The 18,086-nt window shown below is 40.0% G+C and overlaps 1 long non-coding RNA gene across 1 annotated transcript; it reads left to right on the top strand.

The window, feature by feature from the left end:
• Positions 1 to 400: 400 nt before the first annotated feature.
• LOC123142165 (uncharacterized) lies at positions 401 to 1,136 on the top strand. Its single transcript, XR_006470538.1, has 2 exons — positions 401 to 529; positions 603 to 1,136. It is a non-coding gene; the product is annotated as an uncharacterized lncRNA (long non-coding RNA).
• The last annotated feature ends 16,950 nt before the right edge of the window (positions 1,137 to 18,086 follow it).

Genomic DNA, 18,086 nt, shown 5'->3' with positions numbered 1-18,086 from the left:
CGAGAATATATTTGTGGAATTTTTTCATTAATATCCGGAATAGTTTTGAAAGGTTCCGAAAACGTTTCGGGGTCACCGGAAAGGTTTCGATGAATATCGGGTAATACCGCGTATTACATATATATATATATATATATATATATATATATATATATATATATATATATATATATATATATAGAGAGAGAGAGAGAGAGAGAGAGAGAGGGGAAAATGGGTTAGTACTCCTAGGAGTACATACTCCGAAGACCAACCTGCTCATGCGCTGGTGCTACTGGTTCGCCAGCGTGCGTCATAAAGTAAATAATTAACCTACTATTAACTACCAGCCTTATCCCTTGCATGGATTAGCTTTATTTGAAAGTTTGTTCCGTCATAGTAGGGATTCTGGATGCATAGTATTTATCTACCGTAACAATACCCCGTCTAGCGAAAACAATATCCGGTGGTGTCGAGGAAATGCGGCCGCGTGCACCTCATCCAGCCGGCGGCCTTCACCGTGCTTCTTCCACATCGGCGCACTTCACAGGTTTGTAATTGCCGATCGCACTTGTTACAATATTTTCTAGCATTCATCTTCTGCGACTCTCATTTTCTTACAGATTGCAGGACGGGAGTTGGGTAGCCGGGCTGCTCGACCAACATGAGATTGATCCATGCGGCACGGTGACTCAACTGTCCGGGCGAGATGCGGACGACAGCGGATTGATGAGATGGCTCGAAGATGGAGACAAGATGCGTTCGACGGTGGCTCAATCATGACGATAAAGATGCGGACACACACCCCAGCGTTGGTCCGTTGGACGTCCTTGCAGTCGTATGATGGGCTGATGCATGGAAAAAAGAAGTCATGCCGCCTGTCGCGTTGATTCACTGGGTTTCCTTTAGTTGGGTTAGCTTGCTCCACATCTGTTTGTTGCTCTTCCGATTTGGTAGAACACCGGCGGAAACGTGCTATTAGGGTGAAATACTTGGGCTGCATATAATTATCTGGATCTGTCCGATGTATAGTGCTTCATCAAATGAAGTATATAGTCATTGAAACAAATAGTATATACCTTCCTAATCTAGAAAATTGTTGTAAGTATACTTTTTTTGTATAGTACTCCTATCTGATGTGAGAAAAGGTAAGTATATACACCTTCTTATTTGAACGAGTATAATCCTCTTTTTTTTGCAGTTAGTAGCTTAGATAAAGAGAACAGTATAAGCACTTCGGTTGCAAAATAGTATACTGTCCAAAAAATAAAACTGTAGCACCATGTACCTCAAACTACCTTTTTTCTATTGAGATTTTGCACCAGATCTTATTGAAATACTCCTTTCATGCCCATGTACCCTTCTTTGAGAATATATACGCCATGTGAAAAATAAGTATATACTACTTTGGAGAAAAGAGCACTACATACAATTTTATAAAGCAGTATATACGAGAGAGGCGTTTTGGAGGCCGAGCTACATGGCTCTCTTTATCTTGTTCAGGCGTTGTCTCGTTGCGATTTGTGCAGCCTGTCTTTCTTGATATAATACGCGGACTAGTTTATGGAAATACATCGGTGCCATGCGTTGGTGTACATGGGCGTTCGATATGTCCGGTCATTTCATGAACATGACGTGCGTTGATGTGCTGACGGCTGGCTGCTCTGCGTGTCAGAGCAGATGTTTGCTGCGACCGCAGAGAGACTATGCATGCAGCTGCTGGACACTACGAGCAGCTCTTGTTGCTGGACTATGCGTGTCAGAGGAGATTTATGCTATAGACTAAACAAAAAATAGGTTTATTGTGACAAATACCAGAACATAAAAAAAAACGTTGCCAACTTGTGGGAAAAATATGATAACAAAATGTGAACTGGACCAGGGAATCCAACAACAAATTAGTTGTGCTTGGAAAACTAAAAAATGTTTGACACTACTGGTGAATTGTTTTTTCTATTTTGAAAATGTGGTACTCCATCCCATCCAAATTAATCGGCGCAGGCTCTATACAACGTCAATACAATCTTGTATAGACATTGCGTCAATTAATTCAGATCGAAGGGAGTAGCAAACTCGGTACAAGGTAATCTGTGCAAAAACGAGATAGTACAGTAAATTCTCTGACTATGGCATGATCTGGAGGAGAAAATCGACAATCGATCGGCATTGTTTCCTAGCAAAATAGAAGTGTGTGCGCGCACGCGGTTGTCTCCAAAAAATTAGATACATCAATTTAGAAGAAAAATTTTGGTGAAAATTTTGTTCCAGATGGGGTAAACTAGTTTTGTAATGGTACTGTGTGTGCATTGCCACTATACGGTTGCCGTGATATATGTACAACACAAGTTATCACTTTGTGTTTGATGGTTTAAAAAGCTATGACTTGTGCGCTTTTTGGTGGCGTGCCGTCGATATTGTGAGGGACACATTTTCTTTCATTGATTGCAGATTTTTTAGAGGCGCGGCACGTGCTTTATAAGGCTTGATTAATTTTTTAATAAAAAGATAAACACAAAATATGAGATACAATATGCCTAGTAACTCAAAAAATGAGAAAATTCACTTTCACATGCATTCGGACAGAAAGATGTTTTTGGAGTGGATTTGCAGTAGTTTGAGATTTTCGGTTGTATTTATTATTGATTGATAATCTAGTTCATATAGTTTCTTATACCGGCCAAAGAAAATTTGTGATTCGACTCGAATTTGATACATGATGCTTTTCGGACAATTTTTTCATGGTCGTTATACCAGCATCATCCCCTCCCATTTTTTGTTTTTGAAAGCATCATCCCCTGTCGTCTGGTATACTCAAACTAGTTTTCACAGATCAGATTTAAATGAATAATTATGGGGGTGTAAAAATGGTGCATGTCTGTCGCGTGGTGATAGCTCGTCCACGATGGTTGTATGATGGCACATGTGCGGGCGCCCGCAAGACCTGACATGGGAAGTCACTGTTGATAAAGGGAGAATACAGTCGCCTGTAAATGCTGAAGGATTAAATACGTGAGACTAATACGGGCATGCGCCTGATCTCCATAAGGACTGATGCACAAGATACCGAGCACCATGTAGCTCGGCCACCAAACGGCATTTCCGAGTATATACCTCTTTCCACACTAAAAATGCACTATATGCCGCTCCATAAAAAAGCAGTATGTACCTTTCTCTAAATAAGCAGCATATACCTATCGACTTTGGGAAGTAGTTTCAATCAAAAGAATAGTATATGCTACTAACTTCGTGAGTAGTATCCATCCCGAAAGAAAAAACTTGGCAAGTAGTATATACTCTATACTAATCTAGTCTGTACAATAGAAAAGTAAAGAACGAACGCATGCATGCAAAGTTTGAACTTTTTTATCACACTCCTATTTTGTAGGGGTAGGTACGGGTAACAAGGAATTTAATTAGCAATTTTAAATAGGTGGCCGGTTGGTTTGTTGCAACCGAGTGTTATCCTAACTGTTTACCCGATCCACTAATGATAGGAGTACATACTCCCGGGAGTATGGAAAGTGTGTGTGTGGGGGGGGAAAATGTTTCCGGGGATATTAAATTAAATATATATAGTGGTCTCAAAATATTTAGAACATTTATATATTTCAATTAATATCAACATATTTAAATTAATATCAACGGGCCATAAAAGGCCAAGTGGTGGAAGGAGATATGGGCCACAAAGGCCCATATGTAAGTGGCGCCCCCCCCCCCCCCCTTCCTTGTGGGGTGGGGGCGCCGAATCCTACTTGGGAGGAGAGTAGAACTCCCCCCCCCCCCCGCCCCCAAGCCCGGCGCACCAAGGGGGACTTCTTCCCCCCCCCCCCCCCTCCCCTCCAACCTATATATAATATGGGATTTTGCTCTATTGTTAACACAAGCCTCCTCTAGTTCATTTAGTGCAAGTTCTAGTTTGTCCTAATTGACTAATTAGAGCTAGCCCTAGCCCTAGCCACCTCTAATCCTCATAATTAGAAGCCCCATGTGGTTCTACTCTTCTCCCTCTAATTCTCCGGCGATGATTAGCTCTGGACGGCGAAGCGCTGCAGGATCGTGAAGACCGTACGCTTGCAACCAAGTAGAGAGGCTGTGCTTTCGGTCTTCCGTTCGAGGGATCGTCCGAGAGCGGTTCGCGGGATCGTCATCAACGTTCGGGGGACTCCAGGTACGATCTACACTGACTCGTCTACTTCCGCTGCACTCTGGAGTCGGTAACGAGCATTGATCCAAACCTGATATGCATCTTCATATTTTTTCTGGATGATCGTAGGAAGAATTTTTTTTGTTTTCTACTACGTTTCCCAACAGTAGCATCATGAGCGGTTCTATGAGTAGATGCAGGTTGCGATCTAGATCACATGTGGATGTGAGGGTGATGTTCTTGCTATACTTCCCTCGAGCGTTGCTCTGGTTTAGTTCATTGATGGCATGGTGTCTCTTTTCACAAGGTTTTGACAATCGCTCGGCTCTAGATGATGGGCTAGTACAGAACAGTTAGGCAAGAGAGAAGCAATGGTCAATTAGAGAGACAGGCGTGGTCGAATCCCTGAATAAGCATCCTGATGCATGTGCAAACACAAGCTGATGGGTACGCAGCTCGTATACACGCTCCATTCATATCAGAAATCAGATGACATGTCCACCCTCTCCCCCATTTTTTCTTTTTTTTGCTGCAGTATCAACGCCCCCTTTCTGCTTGTTCCAGTTATTACGGGCACAAATGCACGTAGATAGGCTAATATAGTCTGCTCTGTTTTTTCACAGGATTTTGGAAACTCGGCTCACTAACGTAAGCCCACCACGCATGCTCATTCCGCACTTTATAATCTGTCAAAAACTCATATATGGGTGCTTGCACGCGTACTATATACTGTATGACACAGAAGCAATTCGGCCCCCAAAAACTTGTAGGATGTGACGAGATCATAGTGAAAACAGAAAACACAGAAAATGTAATAAAAACGGCCGCAGCGCAACGCAACAACAAATCCAGGCTCCCCGATGCTATACCAACACGCAACGCAACCAACGAACGAATCGGACGCCCCAAATCAAACACGAGTGGCCCTCGAAGATTCCCACGGAAAAATCATCGGAGCTCTACCCGGGAGTACTAAGTATTGCTCTGTCTCAGTCCTGATGTGGAACACCTGGACCTGGGGAGGACAAAAGCCATGGCGCGGAGGATGAAATTGCCGAATAACCTATATCTATATCTATATCTATATCTATATCTATATCTATACCTAATATTAAAAGGAATAGGTATTCTTGGTTTGGTTTAGTCCTTTTCGTTTAATTTACACACGTTAAACGATCTGGACCAGGTACTTGTATGTTGATGGACCTTTTATGGGCTTTCATAAAGAGACCGCGAAAAATAATTGGGTCAAAATAAATCAACATTGTGAGAATTGAACACAAGACCTCCTGTCTAGCTCTTCGATTTAACAACCAAAAACTTATGCACCTTTCATATTTACTAATCTCAACTCACTCTAAATATACGAGTGGCAGTTATCATATTTGGGGCGAGCTAATTAAGCGAATGAGCTAATAAAGGAAGGATTGTGCGCTTAAATATAATATTTTAACGGATGTGGCTAATTAAAGAAAGGATTATGGGTAAACGGGTGGAATAACTATTAGAAAGATTGTGGTCTTAATAAATTCTACATGAAGGATTTGAGATAAAAAGGAAGGATAATTAAAAGAAAGGATCTATAGGCTTCAATGTGTTGGGGCTACTAAATTAGAAAAGGAAGGATTTGATTCCCGACTAAAACGGGTCACGACGTCATGGTAATTAATGAAAGGATTATACTTAAATGCCATTAAAAAGGATTGTACTTATATGGAATCAGTTGGAGATTATGCCCCGCAAAGAAAATATGAACACGGCTAAATTGCAACGTATTTTTTTATGTTCATTTTGTAGAAGGATGTTGCGTTGCAACATGTTCATCATAGTGAATCCGATGTTGTGGGATATTATGCTTGCACAAAACATCAATTTTTCCCGTAGCAACGCACGGGCATATGCGCTAGTAATAGTCCAAAATTAAGTGGGTTCCACAACAAAAGAGGCTCCCCTGCTTCCATCGACCGACAACCATGGGTCGTGCGCCGCTGTAAAGAAATGATTCCAGCCAAAGTCGGCTTTAACTTCATTGATAACATTCCAAAAGTCACGTGCCCTTAAGGATTAACGGCTCGGTAGTTGTTGTCATTGAACTCCTGAATTGATATGAAGTGTATGGCACCAAAGCTTTGCCATATGAAACCTTAACCTCGTCACCAAAGAAAATGACAAAAAACTACGCCCAAGCTTCGTCGACTCCATCCTAGCGGACGAAATCAAGGATGGTCCAAACCAAAGAGGTCAGCTCCAAGATGAAGCACCGCCATCTGTCGAGCGCCGCTCGTACGATGACAACAACCCTAACCTAACTACTAGCAAGAGCTACGGCACAGTGATCCCCTCCTTCCCATCGGCTGCCTAAGCACCAGGCAAAGGGAAGGCGGATTCAGGGACTCGCCTATTACCTTGACGGGCATGTACCGACAAAGAGCTCATGTAATGATCTGTGTAATTTTTTTCTTCAAATTTTAATTTCAATGAGTTTTGCTTTAACTTTAGCTTCTTTCAAAAGGGGTACGTCCATATATGGCTTTATGAGACTATCAGCCCACTTCCCTACAAATAGATGGCCCGGTCCAACGCCGTCCACGGCTTACCACATGCGGCAAGGACATCAAATGTCTAGTATGGCAAGCGATGGACCTTTTTTTCTCTACAATGTATATACAATCGCTTGTTCTGCTAGAAAAATATCATTTCCCTGGTTTTTCAGATACATGTTAAAAAAAATTAATACATTTTTGAGGTGTTCACATGTTTCAAAAAGGTTTATTGTGTGACTGAAAAAATGCTTATCATGTATTGTAAAAATTGTGCACATATTGATTAGAAAATGTTAATCATCTATTTTAAAAACTTCACCGTGTAGGAAAAACTGTTCATCGTGTATTTGGACAATGTTAACCTTGTATTTTTTTTACGAATGTCATGTGTTTACAAAATGATCTCCGTTCATTTAAAAAACTGTTTACAGTGTATTTATAAATTTATCAACATATTATCTTAAAAAAACTGTATTAATAAAAATGCTTGAATTAAATTTGAAAAAATATTCAAATTATTTTTCTAACTGTTCACCATTCATTTTAAAAAATAGCATGCATTAAAAAGTATTCATCGTGTATTAAAAAATGTTCAACATGTATCTAAAGAAAGTTCAATGTGTATTAAAAAAAATTAGATGTGCATTTGTAAAATTTAAAAACACAAAAAAGGAAAATAGAAGAAAAATAACCGGTAGAGAAAAACACTTTAAAACAAAAAGGAATACCGTGCGAAATCTTGCTAAAACTGCCCGGAAGGTTCCCGAAACAGCCCAAACACTGGCTCCTGAACGTTACGATGCAACCTATATTGCCGCTCACTTCATACGAGACTATAGGTAGTGCTCTGTAGATGTAAGCGAGATATAGCTCCCGCGTTTCAAAACCCAGACAAAACGTATCATTCTACAAGGAAAAACTATCCAAATCCAAAAACAAATCATCTTCTGTAATTGAAGCCCAGATCCATTTCCTTTTAAAATGTTCATTGTGTATTTGTAAATTGTTCAACATATTTTTAAAATCACCGTGCATTTGTAAAAATGTTTGATGTGTATGTGAAAAATGTTCAACTATATTTTAAAATTGTTCACCACGTATTTTGAAAATATTTAGCATGCATTAAAAAAATATTCAACACGTATTTGGAAAATGTTCAAGATGTATCTGAAAAATGTTTAACGTGTATTAGAAAAAGTTCAACGTGCATTTGTAAAATGTAAAAAAAAACATTTCAAATATCAAACAGAAAAGAAGAAAGAAAAAGGAAGAAATGAAAAAAATATTAAACCGGTGGAGAAAAATGCTGAAAAGGAAGAAAAAAGTATCGCATGGAACCTTCCTATAACTGCCCGGAAGGTTCCCAAAACCGCTAAAAAAATGGTTCCTCAAGGGCGGGATCACTTCATATGAGAGACTGTGGAGACTTTATTGAGCCAGACTAAAGGTTCCCAGCTCCCCTCTCTCTGACCATGTTTCTCCCCGGGCAGCAGCACCACGGCCGCCATGGCTCCCTGCAGTCACTGGTATGAGTCACACAATTGACTTCCCTTTTACTTGTTTGAAGACGACCTGCTGACTCATCCTTGTATGTTCACAAGGTTCATCCACTCTCATTTAATTTTGTAGGTTTTGTTTAATAAATCAATCATCTTGCATTTTCATTCTTTTTTCTTTCCTCTTCCCTGTATTCCTGAATCCTAAAAGCAAGAGCTCGTCTCATAACCATCTTCCTATATAAGCTTAAAATTTGGTCCTGCAACCGTCCAGGACTGTGCAAGCATGAACCATATATATAACATCAAATCATTGTGCTAGAATTCTAAAGCGGACTGAAACTCTAAATTTGGTCCCAAAAAATCGTCTGTTCATGGCAAACTCATCATACATATTTGTGTTATCCAGACACACATTTTTAGACTACTTGAGCATCATTTCATTTCATTGTGGACCCCCTCAATATTATCAATATGGTTTTCATAGTTGTTCTCTTTGATGTGATTGATTTCCCTCTTGTGATGTGTGAGTAATTCCCCTAGGTGTGGGAGATGTAGGTAAGTGGTAAGATTGATATGTACCTATCCTATATGTCATCATTTGAATTCGTTGTAGCATGATCTATTTAGTATGTTGTTATACCGTGGTGAACTATATGCATGTTGTCCAATTTAAGGGCCCAGGCAACATTATCTCAAGACCTACACAGGTAACACATGTTGTTTTAGGAACTTTGTGACCTCTGGCGTGACAGGTGGAGATATCTATGAGAACCGAAGACAATATGAGATAACAGTGGTCCATGTAAATTAATGCTTGGTTCCGGTTTTATGACCTTAATTGTGGAAACGACCGCTCTGTGGCAATGGAGAAGCAGGACCATATAATGAAGTGTAACCCCTAGTGAAGGAGTTTCATGACTCTAGGGAGAACCACCTACAGAAAGTTTATATCAAATACTATGAGTACAATACAAGGTAACTGGTATTACCGTCACATTGGCACAATTCATATATTCTTACCATGAACAGAAATATCTCCGCACCTAATCTCTTCATTGGAGGAAACACCATTTACATTTTTAGTTCTTGTTATTTACTTTTATTAGCTATTTAGTAGACACCTTTAAATCCTCTCTTTGCTCGTATATTTAGATTACCGTTTACCCAAGACATTAACAGTATTTGCATAAGCTCAAGCAGTACTTCACATAAGAGTTGTGACACCTTTTGTGTGTCAGAAACGCCTCCATAAATACTCTCCTCCCCTCCTTGTTGGGACGATTACTCATTGGGATACTTCCATGGAAGTGCTACACCACCCTGTTTGGTCTGCAAGTACCAATCATCCATGTCATCATCATCATCATCATCATCATCCACATCCATCTCACCGTAACATGAGAAACCTTAGTGGATCATTTTGTGTGTTACGTGTGTAAACATGTAATCCATTCATGTTCACCTTCAACACTATTATGATGTTTGTTGCTTCTATGTGTGAGTATGTTCCTCAGTTCTCGTGGATATGGATGAATCCTAGTGTGTAATAAATTGTTTGGTATTGGGATTTAATATCATGTTTGCATTTTTTGATGTTAGTAGTCTTCTTGATGTCGGGTGAAGTTGACCATCCCACATATGCCAACTTTGGACGAAGGGTTATTACTGTTGGTGAACCGGCTAGTTGCGCGGGTAGGTACGTGACAGGGCCTATCTTCCTTCGTCCCGGATCATTTTAGCAGGGGGTAAGATAGAGACCACTTATAGGCTACGTCCACGGGGACCTTTTTTCCCCTTAAACTCCGCCGGCTAACCGGAGTGGGGTAGAACGGTGGTGGTGTATATGAAAAAGGGAAATGCGGCACATCTTCAGGTCTTGGTGAAGTGGTCATCCGCCTCTGGTGCTCCCTAAGTTTATGAACTGTTGCACGAGGGGTTATGAAACCCTATAATTTATTGCTACGGTTAGATTGTTATCTTAATTATTATCTTGTATTTCCTGATTTTTACATAGAGATATAATCATAAGTAGGTTGGTTGTTTTTATCCTAGGTTCCACCGCACAACAAACTAACTATAGGTTGAGCCATATAAGTAGTACAAGCGACTTGTCCTTAGAACAATTAGGGATTGGGCTACTTGTTGCACCTTTGCGACTCTTATCACTGTTTACTTTCTTGCGATTACTCTTGCTTTCAAATAATCCATTAGAAGTTATACAACTTTTACAATGATCTTTGTTAGTTTCCACAAACCAATTCCTTCCGCCTCTCGTTGGGTTCGACACTATTAGTTACCGAAAAGACTAACTTGTGGGATATCAGTGGGTCAGACCGGCAGCTGGAGTTATAAAGCTGAATGTTGACGCTAACTTCTATCTGGATGCTGGTTGTGGATAGCGAGGGGGCTTTCATTGCATCATCCTGCTCGTATAAGCAGTTTTCCATGGATGTCGCTTCAGTGGAGGTGTATGCGCTGCCGGAAGGTTTGGGACTCGTTGACGAGTTGTGAATCTATTCGGTGGTTGTGGAATGTAATTCGCCGAAAGTTGTTCATGCCATTCTGGATCGGTGGTATTTGATAATTGTCGTAAGTTGAAGAGTTCTTTTGGCAGGGCGGTGATTGTGCATTGCGTTGGCGAGAATAATGTTGTTGCACACTGCCTAGCTAGCTCGACTGGGTTATAGAGGGAAACTATATGGGTTATGGCCAGAACAACCATCAGCATTCTTAATCCCCTCAATTGTACTCCCTCGGTCCCACAACGCAAGACCTTTTTGCAAGCTATGTTAGCTTGCAAAAATGTGTTATATTATGGGACGGAGGGAGTAACACAGACATGATTGTTTAAAAAAATAAAGGTTGCCAAAGTTATTGATTAGTAAAAAAGGAGAAAAGAAAACATGGGCTTCAAGCCCATGCCTCAAAGAACGACGCGTCCAAGTCTAGGTCCAGCACAAAGAATCGCACGCAGGTGGGGTGCGACCCAGCCACTTGTCCTCACCCCCCCCCCCAATCCTCTGACCCACATCTCCAATTCCCCCCTATTTCCCACCAAAAACCCTAACCCGCCTCCGCTGCGAGGATGCAAGGCCGGCCCATAGGCCGGGCAAAAGGGGCGACCGCCCCGGGCCCCAACAGGGGAGGGCCTAAAATAAAACTTATACAAGTAAACACTACACAAATATCCATCACATCTGAAAGATTATTAAATGCATAAAATAGAGCCTCAATTTGCATAAGCGTAAGTTCAGACCACATACTAATAAGTTATACCATGCGTAGGCAAACCAACCCGACTGGCGAAGTTGAGTTCAAATACACTAGTCTATCTTTACGATTGATGTCTTAGTATTATAATGAAAATTATGATAGAAAATTTTAATGTTTAAACCAATGCACAATTTTTAATTTGAGAAACGGGTAGGACATCTCATTTGCACCAGATCAAACCAAGTAAATCTGGACAATCATGTTAGCTAGTTGAATCATACGCAAAAGTACAATCAAAATCATTTTTGGTTCTTCGGTGATTCTATTATTGAACCCACCTTGCAAGTCACATTTTTTATGCCCTAGAAGTTTCTATGAATATGACTGCCTAATATACACTAGAAATCACTATTAAAACATTTGTTAGTGTGTGTATGATTTAGAAATCTCTACCTTGATGTTCAATAATATTAAAAGATATATGTACACATGCAAATGTTTATACACGATATCATTTATGCAATATTGGAAAATAAATTTGAAATATTGTTTTAACAATAAGGAATAAATTGGGTACATCATACAATTTTAATTTGTAGACTCAAAATTCTCAATAATATACATTACAATTGTATACCTATGAATAATATATTTTTTATTGGAAACATTGTTATATGGCTAAGTAATATAAACTTATATTAGTAACAATTACAATATGATACACTTAGTTTTAAATAAGTATAAAAGTATAGTACGAAAAAAACTGTTTTTCAACGCCCCGGGGCCAAAAAATTTTTGGACCCGCTCTACGAGGATATCGTCCGCCTCCACCTCCGTCGTGCTCGTGCTCACGCTCTACGGCAGCCCTGCGCTGCCGTTCACGCAGCTCATCACCCCCTTTTCCACCCGCGCCATGACAAAGCTCGTTGGGTACGGCGCCCTAGGGCCCCTCGCCGCAACCTGCTTTGACACCAGATTTTGGCATGGTACGAAACACAATTAAGATGGCCTCAAATGGAGAAGCAATCTACATGAAAAAGTTTCGCACTGTCGACATGAGCAACTTTGAAGTTTAGGCCATCGTTATCCGATCTCATCTCGAGGGCCGAAGTTGTGCTCAAAGTACTATGATTTTGTATGCAGAGTATTGTTCGGCCAATTAGGTCTCCAAGAAAGCCTCATATGAGAAAAGTTTATACACAGGTTTTCTTTGTCTCATGAAATCGATCGATTTTGGTATAAAAATCATCTAAATCCGAAGTCATATGCAAAAATTAGTGCCATCGGAGTGTGACTTGTCACGAGCCAAAAAGTGGTGCGCCCCATCATACACTCAAATAGGTGATGTGTGATGGGTAGCGCCAGTAATTGTCTGTTTTACGCGAGCTATTCGGCCATCAAGATGGCCTGGAATCAAAAAACGTTCAACATGATAGTTGGTCGCCTCGTCGGACCGGTTAAAATTTTTTTGGGCGCATCTTCATCCGAGGTCGTTTGTGGCCTGTGAGAGCCAAAAACGGTTGATGTCTCAGACTTACCTAAATCCGAGTTCGGTTATCTTTGGAAAGATTTGGACGGGATTTGGAGTCCTTTTCTTGTACCGGAAGTCCAGCCGCCTCATAAATAGATGAGAGGTGACGGCTGATTTAACAACACATAATCAAACAAATTAATCTACTACTTTTTCATGTCATCTACTTTTTATCTCTTCCCTTGTATTTTTCTTCTCGTTCTTCGTTCATTCTTCATCTTCGAGGGTAGCGATCCATGAGGTCCTAGGGGCGATCATGTCGACCTAGGGCAGCTCATAGCCACCGCACGTCCAGACGAGGTCCCTCCCGGGCGTGTGGGGTTTCAGGTCTACAAAAGCGCTCGCAAGATTGCTTGTGTACCGCGCTTCCGGCCGGGTCTCCTTTGACGTGAGCTACGGTGTATCACCCCCGGCGTCAAGGGTACACGGTGACGTGTTCATGTGCAAACACACTATTTGGCGACTCCGGTGGGGACGAAGCTTTGAACTGTCTCCTGCCTGTTCTTGCTACGAAGAGATTGTCATCAAGTTGTTGTAATCTACAAAGATAATATGAATACCCAATTCCCCTTTGTATATGCAAATAATTCATATGTTGTTGCTGGATCGCTTAATGAGCATAATGTATCGGCTAACCCTAATTTCGTCAATCATGCATCTAATTACGTGCAAGGGCTGATGCAAAATAATCTTCATGCTTCAAATTCTTATGATTTTAGCAACATACAACATATGTGTCCTAACTCTCATGCATTGGCAACCCCACAAATCCATCTGCCGATGAACAACATGATGGGTTTAGGTAATCCATTTCACCTCATGTTAAAATTTCCAATAGCATACAAGAAAGTGTTTCACCTTTTTATCCACCGGCAACTAATTTAGAATATGTGAATCCAACCTTGCCGATGGATGGATGGGAAAATTGGCCATGCTACTACTAGCTATTCGGCCAGTTACTCTCAACCATCATATGCTACACCTCTTGTTAGTAATTTTTCAGCACCGTACGCAACTGTAGATGTTCATAATTCGGCCCCGCACCTTCATGGTGATAGACGAATAAGTGAAAATTTTGCAGGAACACGTGCCATCATCTAATATTGTAGCATATAATGCATGCACTACGCAATTTGAGAATTTCGGCAACACTCACGAATCGTTTTCGAAAGAATCTGAAAGTATTATGGAGCAATTCCTTCCACCAGCGGTTGTGGCTGCGTTGAAAAAGAGCTTGGCACAAAACAAGAGAATTAGTGCTCTTTGCCTTGAACAATATGAAAAGGGACTGTTTCCCGATTATGCTGCAATAAAGGCTAGAGTTTTGCAATAGGATGAAACTTCATCAATTGATAGAATTGGCGAAAGAACATATGGTTATACAACAGTGCATACCTCTCCACCTTGTACCGTAACATATTATACACTCCCTACACAATTGCAAAATTTCAGCAACACTAACAATTCATTGCCGAAAGATCCTAAAAGCATTGGGGGCCAAACTGATCTAGAGCAGGCTGAAATTGAGAGGGGAGTTAAAGCTTTGCGTGATAGGGTGCAAGTACTTCACAAGTAGAGAATTAATAGGGAATTGGCTCAAAGAAAACAAGCCTTGCCAATTTGTAGAATCAATGAAAAGAAGGATGATTAGGAACATGAAAGTGCTCCGCTTGAAAAAGCCGAATCAAGTAGTATATATTCTGAGTCCTTCAAATCCAAAGAGGCAAGCATTATTGAGAAAGGGCATGGCAAGCATAGCAAAACGATCATGCTTGATTTTTCTTAAGTTAATGGAACCTACTTCCTGCCCTATGAGTTTCGTGCCATAGAAATTGACAAGCCTCAAGGACAAGAGCAAATAGCCGAACAAAGTTCGGCTGACAGGGATCTTCAATGTAATGATGCACTGAATCAAGAAAAAGATGATGATAAGGCGTTGGGGAGCCATCCAAATATAGAGCAAGATATTGTTCAAGTCACACCACCATCGTGCTCTCCCAACATATTTCAATAGCTATGCCTAGCAAGTAATTTACCTATTTCCAGATTTGATCGCAACTACATAGTTGATGCATCTATTAGAATAATTCTTATAAGTAATTTTGAAAGACCAATGAAGAGGGGTAATTAACTTGTTAGCAATAAAATTGTTCTAGAGCATATCGGTCAACCCATTGCGCCATTTATAAAGACCGATGGTGAATTATTATTGCAGCCAAGGCTTTCCCCATTGCTTTCTCTAAAGTTCATATCAAATTGGGTAGCTTTGCTTATTTGTTACTTGACTTACACTTGGTATCAATTGAGACATGAATGTCGTAACTATGTTTGTTTTACAAATTTAAAGCCAAGGTTAAAATCTTTTGAGAAAACCGATGCTAGTATAGTTTCTTATTTAAAGACATCGGAGATAGAGTGCAAAACACGGTGCATGGCCAAATGGGGCGATGCCAAATCTAAACCATTCATTTGCTTACTTCCAAAGCCGTTCTCACATCAAGACCGGCTAGAAGATAAAAGATATGCCTTCAATTCAAACATGTGTGATCAAATTTTTGATCTGTTGTTGAGAAATAATTATATTAGAATTCGTGATCACCATGTCGAGCCATCTATCCATAGACGAATGTATTGTTGGTTGCATCATTCGTTCAAACTGAGGATAGCAATATGTTTCGTGAAATAGTCAAATCGGCCATTGATAAAGGATGATTGATATTTATTGAAATACCAAAGGATGACCAGTCTATTCCGATTGGTCCTGACGGCAAAAAGTTTTTGCATCATCTTCTTCAAGCTGATTCATTAAATGATGAGAAGGTAAAAACAGTGGATGATGGGATCAAAATTTTCAAGTAAAGAAGTTGTTCAAGAGCACAATGAAGACATTCTTGAATGCAGTAATTACATCAAGGTGGCACAGAAGACGCCAAGTACTGGGGGCAAGAAGAAAATTCAAAGACCGGTGCAAGCACAACCAAAGAAAAAAAGGCCGAAATAAGCACAAGGGTAAGAGATCGAAAATAACTTTCGCAGAGTTACTAGCTAAATATCAAAAAGCAAGTGAAGAAAAAAGTGCTTATCAGCCAAGTAGTGCAAAAGCATCAAGATCATCCCCTAGGCGCAAATATGAGATCGGTATTGGCAAAATGAGAATTTCAATGCAACATATTCATATCCTTATTTGGGGCCACCAATGACAATGTCGTGGATGCCTCCCCATGCTCATGTAAATCCATATCCTTTGTGGGACAGGTATGATACAAGAGTGCATTCTCCATATTATTTTAGACCATCTCACCAACATTGTCTAGCTCCAAGAAGGTCAAACTTTGATGTACAATTATATGTTAAAGACCATTTCAACAAAAAGAAATCGGTCCAGACCCCATGGACGAAGAAAGAGGTGCTCAAGCAAGTATACTGGGTAAAGAAAGATGGTCATAAGTGTGCTACTTCAGATTTGATCCCAAATAACAAAGAGCCAATTAAAGTGTTGACATTGGCTACAAAAGGCAAATAAGTGAAGCAATCAATTGTTAAAAATCAAAGTGCCAAATCTGAAGAAAAGAAGTTGAGGGTGCACAAGGAGAAAAAAGAGTTGCAATTGGTTGAAACAGAATCACAGCCGAGGTGCCCACTCGGCTTATCGTATTGGCAAAAGAAGGAATTACAAAACAACTTAGTGCACAAGAGCTGAAAAAGAAGAACATGGCATGGGTTCCCAAGAGGAGCAGTCAAAATAAAAATGATGTCCAGCCTTCTATTGCAACACGTGTCACAAAAGTAAAGAAAGAGAAGGATGGAAGTAATAAACAATTAAGCAAAGGTTTGCATCACAACATCAAAATCTTCGGTTAGCACATCATCTATATTCTTCAACCATGCCATTGATGCCTTTGCCATGGAATTCATCCCCGGGTTTGATCAATTACCCTTCATGGATTTATTTCGATCCATGAATGCAACATAATTTTCTACATCACAAGAGGGTATTACCAAATCACTATACATTTGGTTGGTCACATATGTGTTGCTAATCCAAAAGAGCCGAAATATTTGATTGTTATTTCATTTGTTTATTTCGGCAATACATGCTTTGGTGCACCAATTCTACATGGAACTCGTGGTAATGGCCGGTATTTAATTATCGCCCTAAGCATATATCTATGAATGGGCGGTGTGGTATTCTAATGTCGTCTTTAGTAGAGTTCGAGACAAGTGCTTGCATAGAAACTTGTCAAATTGATGCCATCGAAGATATTATGCATAGACCAATTGATCAAAATTGCAAAGTGAACTCATGTTGATCGGGTGTGCTTTGACTTATTAGTTTACAGAATTTACGCAAGGCCAAATCAATGTTGACTTTATTATTTAGGATCATATTGACATCATACATAATATTGATATTAGCCTTGTCTCTCTAGTACTATGGAGATTATGTTTTGATGGTTGAATTCATAACAATGGCCAAGTGATTGGTGTTTTTATATATCCCTGATGGTCCTATTTTGTGAAGCCTCGTGCCACTTCAAATTATTATTATTTTGCATAATAGTCAAAGCCGAATATCCAATGTTATTTGGCTTGGAGGTTTTGGTTGCCATAGATGCTACATATATTGAGGCTTTCGATGATTTGTTATGAGTAGTGCAACAAATATCCAAGGGTTATGAATGTTTTGATGAATCACTTATAGTTTATCTTGCGGTATGTCAAGATGTAAAATTTACCTTGGATTGCTTTAATATTGCTCATATATCTGGACATGACAATTGAAGAGCAAATGAGTTGGCACAGCAAGCATCCAGCTACTATGTTTATCATGGTGTATTGCATATCTATCAATAGTTGATGCTTAGTCTCTTCAACATAGGCAAGGCCAAATGGAAGCCCGCCGCTTCAGTCACTAATGAAATTTTTATGCAGGTGAAAGAAAGCTCATTATTGATTATCTGTAAGATCCTAGCAACGGGGTGGACAAGATGGTTCGGCGGAAGACTTTGTGATGCACATTAGTATATGAAATTTTATTGCCAGATTATTGATGGTATTCTTTTCGAGTGCTTGAAAACTAAGCAATGGGTTGAGGAAATTCCACCCAAGTTCGCATCAACAAAGTTCTAGTAAGCAATGGGAAATGGTCGATATATAGTTATCGCACTAAGCATATA

The sequence above is a fragment of the Triticum aestivum genome, chromosome 6D, assembly GCF_018294505.1.
Source record: "Triticum aestivum cultivar Chinese Spring chromosome 6D, IWGSC CS RefSeq v2.1, whole genome shotgun sequence".
NCBI classification, from domain to species: Eukaryota; Viridiplantae; Streptophyta; class Magnoliopsida; order Poales; family Poaceae; genus Triticum; species Triticum aestivum.
This window is presented reverse-complemented; position numbering and strand designations above follow the sequence as displayed.